The following is a 6,000-nucleotide window of genomic DNA, read 5'->3' on the forward strand; positions in this document are numbered from 1 at the left end:
TGTGCGACTGAACAACAGCAAATAGGGTTGCCAAGTATTACCTTTCGCTGGAGCGGGGGACTCCCGGCTCTTTCCTGGAGTGCGTGCGTGTGCGCAAAGCGCGTGCACCGCAACCACGTCGCCCGGAAGTGACGGGATCACGCTGGGGGCGGGCCCACGACCATCCGAGGGAAAACCTTAGAGTTTTCCCTCGGATGACTGTGGCCCTCCCCCCAGTGTGCCCGGCGTGGTCGTGTCACTCCCGGGTGACGTGCACGTCGGGGTGGAGTTCCCCCCGGGGCCCGATCCGCCGCCGGCGGGGAACGGGCCTCTGGGGCGGGGGACAAAGGTGTTAGGCTTGCCAACTGCAGTCTTGCTCTTTTCTACTGCTACAGATAGACTTCCACTGCAGGCTGTGGAAGGTCAGTAGTTCAGCAGTTCGAGACCCGGGTGCCGCAAGACGGGGTGAGCTCCTGTCTCTAGTTCCAGCTCCTGCCAACCTAGCAGTTCGAAAGCAAGAAATTGCAAGTAGATAAATAGGTACCACTTCGGTGGGAAGGTAACAGCGTTCCGTGCGCCTTGGTGTTTAGTCATCATGCCGGCCACATGACCACGGAAACGTCTTCGGACAGCGCTGGCTCTTCGGCTTTGAAACGGAGATGAGCACCGCAACCCTAGAGTCGGACTCGACTGGCTTTTGAGCAAGGGAACCTTTACCTTTTTACAGATAGACTAAGGCTGTGGTCACACGGCAAGGTAATTGCGCCTTGTTCCCACTTTAATTTAAACAGGAATATTTTTCTTCGGGTTGGGATGTCTCCACCACCCCTCAAGAGCCATCCCTCTCACCGGCTGCTGCTCCTTGCTCACGGCGTTCTCGTTCCTGCTGTGTGCTGCGCTCCCAGAACTCCTTGCTGACACCCCCTCTCCACCCGGGCTGAGCAGTAGTGCGTGTCCTTGCAGCTGCTGCGCCCAGAGGTGGCCTGGCCGTTCCCCTCGCCCTCGTCCCCATCTGGCAGCGGCCATGGGGCCGTCCTTGCCGTCAGCCAAGTCGCTGCCGCCTGGCACTCCTTCTCGCGGTGCTTCTGGGCGGCCAGGAGGTCGAGGCCCAGCAGGGAGGCGCGTACTGCTCGGCCACCGGGCTGCTCCGCAAAAACTCATTGCACAAAAAGAGCGGTCAGACAGCCCTAATCGCAATCATTGCGAAAGACGGCTGTCCAGATTGGCGAAATTGCGCGTTCAAAGTGCAAGTGCCAGGAAAACACTTGATTTTCCCAGGGGCAGGAAAAACCAGGAACATTGCGGGAGTGAGCCTGCTTCGGCACGGGAGGCGGATTGGCACATCTGAACAGAAAATTAAAATGCGAGAGGGAACAGCGGCGAACCCCGATCAAAAGGACTGTGTGACCGCACCCCAACATGACTACCCATCTTTATCTATCTGCAAGGCACATGTTACTGATACACAGGATAGGGAGTGTGGACCTTCATCTGTATACTCCATGAAGTATGAAAGGACGCTCAAGTTTGTGAAATTTCATTTCAATCCATATTACCTTTCTCTTCCCACCTTTTGATTTCTCTCCCACTATTGAAGCACTGCAGGCCAGGGACTGATAGTTTTTTTTTTCCATATGTTAACATGTAGTGCACCCTGTGTGGAATGGTACAATAACTAACACTGTTCTAACAACGACTGATAGTAAACTGACAGGCCTTTTTGTGGATAACAGAAGCCACATCATGTGACCACAAGGAAGGGATTGCTAGTTCCTTGGGAGACTCTTTAATAGGGTTTCCAGGTCCGGGTTGGAAAATACCTGGATACTTTGGGGGTGGATCCAGGAGAGGGCGGTGTTTGGGGAGGGGAGAGGCCTCAGCATGGTACAATGCCAGAGAGTCCGCCCTTCAAAGCAGCCATTTTCTCCAGGGGAGCTGATCTCTGTCAGCTGGGGAATCAGTTGTAAAAGCGGGAGATCTCCAGGCCCCACCTGGAGGCTGGCAACCCTACTCTTTAAGTATGAAGAAAACAGTGACTTTGTAAATTAACCGGGGAGGGGGGAACAAAAACCGAGGTACACCAAAAATAATCCAAAAGGGACAGGAGGTTAAGAGGAGATGAGTGTCAGAAAATAAGTGGGAAGGGGATAAATCAGCGCACTGAATAACCCAAGAATGTAGACAATCCCGGGGTTGGGGGGAGATTTTGAGTGGGTGGAGCAGAATTTCCAAATTCTCTCCCCCACGTGCACACGAACGCACACACTCATACTGTGATTCCTCACAGGCCTCCAGCCTCTTCTTGTTATTATTTTTAAAGGACTTTCAAAATGGGTGGAGAGGGGGTGTCAGCAAGGTGTTCTGGGAGCGCAGCAGACAGCAGGAAGTCAGTTCCTTCCCTACTCTTTAAGTATGAAGAAAACAGTGACTTTGCAAATTAACCGGGGAGGGTGGAACAAAAACCTAGGTAGACCAAAAACCGAGGTAGACGAAAAATAATCAAGAAGGGACAGGAGGTTAAGAGGAGATGAGTCTCAGAAAATAAGTGGGAAGGGGAGAAATCAGCGCACTGAATAACCCAAGAATGTAGACAATCCCTGGGTGGGGGGGAGATTTTGAGTGGGTGGAGCAGAATTTCCAAATTCTCTCCCCCACGTGCACACGAACGCACACACTCATACTGTGATTCCTCACAGGCCTCCAGCCTCTTCTTGTTATTATTTTTAAAGGACTTTCAAAATGGGTGGAGAGGGGGTGTCAGCAAGGTGTTCTGGGAGCGCAGCAGACAGCAGGAAGTCAGTTCCTTTCACAGGTCTTGTTTATTCACAGGCGAGTCCCAGATTTTGTATTTTTCCAGGATCTCCCCACCTCCCACACACACACAGAAAAACCACATAGAACTTTTGACTTCCTAAAGTCCTCTTCACATGTTCCAATATTTGTTTTCCTTGCCCTGGGTGACTATAACCTTCCCCCTCCCGTGTTGTTCATGCAGAGCTTCAAAAAAAAAAAAAGGATCCCAAAGCTGTGTGGCCTTCACCTTTGAGAAGTTAGATCTTTTGCAAAAGTCCCCCCTCCCTTGAAGTAGCAAATGCATTGGTAGTCCCCATAATTAAAACAGGCAAATTAATTTGTATACAAGCCCTGTCCCTCCAATCACAATTCAAGCTGGTGTGTAGAAAGTGTTGGAAAAGACAATGTCTGGTGTACAAAGAAGAAGAGAAAAAGACCCTGCAGGGGACAGCAAGAAGACAATTAGATAGGACAGTGAACACAGCACCTTCTCTCTCCTATTAAGTGTCATTCCTTGTCTGTCTCCAGATTGCTATTAGGGCAATTTACTCTTTCTTCTTGGGAGTGCCATGCTCCGTATCCTCTCTCTCAGCTAGAGATGTAGGTAAGAACCTGATTCTCCTCTTTCCTATCAAGTATATTAGTTCTTAAATAAACCTTTATCTACTCTTTAATCAGGTTGTGCACCATTGCTGTGTTAAGTACTCTGCCAACAGAAAGCAGGCAAGGGAAATAACTCAGCAACTTTGGTGTCAAAGATGATTCAAAGGTGATTTGCCATTTCCTGCCTCTGCAGAGCCATCCTTGGGGGGTCTCCCTTCCAAGTACTGACCCTGCTTATCTTCTGAGATCTGACGAGACCAGGCTATATCATGTCACTTTCCCTTCCATTAAAATACATACAAAGACTTTAAAAACAACAATTAAAAATACTCTGAATGTCTGTATTTATTTATTTATTCTATTATATTTGTCTCCCGCTGTAATGTATCCAGTCCAGACCGCGTGGCCAGCTTGGGCTCCATGCGGTCAGGCACAAACTTTGAGCTTCACTCCAAGAGACAATGGACTATGCGGATCCTAGCCCACTCCAATCAGAGGGCTAGGTTCCCGGGCCAGAGCCTATGGGACTCTACCTATTGGGAAGTAGGTGTGTTTTGGGTGGCGGTTTCTCGGGGAATATAAGCCGACCTGCGAGCTGGCCAAAGTCATCTTGTTCCTGATCGAATAAAGTATGCTTTGCTGAAATCACTCTCCGTCTGCATACTTTTCACCCGCCTTCCCCGCAAGTGGGCTCAGGGCAGCTCACATTTATCAGCAGCATGTGCCAAGTCAGCATAAAACATTTAAAAGCAAATTAAAACAATCATACAATAAACAAATAACAATTTAGTGGTTGCAACGATGGTCGTTCCTTCAGTAAATTAACGGTGGCATGTTATAGAATGTAGTTTTAAAATCCCGATTTAGTGGTATTCCGGCCTCCCACACTGTGCCTCGATCTCCATACAGGGCCAACCCTCTACCATAGATGTTACTGGTAATAATAATTGGTGGCAGTGGTGGTGATAGTGGGCGGCTCCTAGTTGAAAGCCTGGTGGAAGAGCTCCATCTTGCAGGCCCTGCGGAACTGTACAAGGTCCCGCAGAGCCCTGATCTCTTCCGGGAGCTCGTTCCACCACGTAGGAGCCGCCACCGAAAAGGCCTGGCCCTAGTAACAGTGAGCCTGGCCTCCTTAGGGCCTCGAATAATTAGCCGATGTTGCGACCTCGACCGTAGTGCTCTCTGGGGTACGTATGGGGAAAGGCGGTCCCTCAGGTATGTCGAACCCTGGCCATATGTTAGATCCCAAATCAGGAGAATAGATCCACGTTCATAAAGAAGCAAGATTTATTTCCAAAGCATGGTTGATCATGAACATACAGAGATTGTTAGGAATAACTACAATACCCAGGGAAGGTGTATTAAAGGAACTTCAAACAAGGTTTAAACCAATGAGCTCATTTCCCTCGTTAGGTTACAGATTAGAAAAGGCGCGAAGCGGCCTGAGAACAGCAACGGCCAGTTCCATAAACACAAGTTGAGTTCACACGGGAAACCTAAACAAGCCAGAGCGTAAAGACACAATACCCCATCACACCAGCTGGAGAACCTTGGCAGTTACAGATGCCCAACATGAAAAGAATAACAACTACAGGAGTGAGGGAGGGCGGGGATGAGAAAGGGACGAGACTTGTCCCAAGGAAATGGCAGCTCGCTGACACCATATAGGGCTTTAAAGGTAAGTACCAGCACTTTGAAGTGAATTCGGTATGCTATTGGCAGCCAGTGCAGCGCGTTCAGCACTGGCCGGATGTGCTCCCACCTAGGGAGACCCATCACAAACCTGGCTGCGGTATTCTGCACTAGCTGCAGCTTCCGGATTTGTGACAAGGGCAGCCCCATGTAGAGAGTGTTACAGTAGTCTAATCTCGAGGTGACCATCGCATGGATCACTGTAGCCAGGTCGTCATGGTCAAGGAAGGGAACCAACTGCTGAATCAGCCGAAGATGGTAAAAGGTCATCTTAGCAATGGCTGCCACCTGGGCCTCCATTGTTAAGGAGGGATCCAGAAGCAATCCCAAACTCCTAAACTCCGGCGCTGGCACCAATGATGCCCCATCGAAGGTCAAGAGCGGGAGCCCCATCCCCAACCCACCCCGACTCAGGCACAGGACCTCCGTCTTTGCCAGATTTAGAATCAGCCAGCTCAGTCTAAGCCAACCAGCCACGGCTTGCATTGCCCGGTCCAGATCTTCCGGGCTGGAGTCTGACTGGCCACCCAACATCAGATTGAGCTGTGTGTCATCAGCATACTGCGTCATCAGCATACTGATGACACCGCAGCCCATACCTCCGGCCAATCTGGGCAAGGGGGTGCATGTAGATGTTAAACGACATTGGGGAAAGCACCGCCCTCTGAGGCACACCGCACTCAAGCGGGTGTCTCCTGGACTGCTGTCCCCCTAGCACCACCCTTTGTCCTCAACCCTGGAGAAAGGAAGCAAGCCATTGCAAGGCAAGCCCTTGCATCCCCATGTCGGCGAGGTGGTGGGTCGGCAACTGATGGTCGACTGTGTCAAACGCAGCCGATAGATCTAACAACAACAGCACTGCTACACCACCCCGATCCAGATGTTACCGGAGGTCATCAGTAAGGGCCACCAGCGTTGTCTCCGTCCCATGTC

Source organism: Gekko japonicus, unplaced genomic scaffold, assembly GCF_001447785.1.
Source record: "Gekko japonicus isolate JY-2015 unplaced genomic scaffold, Gekko_japonicus_V1.1 scaffold1306, whole genome shotgun sequence".
Classification (NCBI taxonomy): Eukaryota; Metazoa; Chordata; class Lepidosauria; order Squamata; family Gekkonidae; genus Gekko; species Gekko japonicus.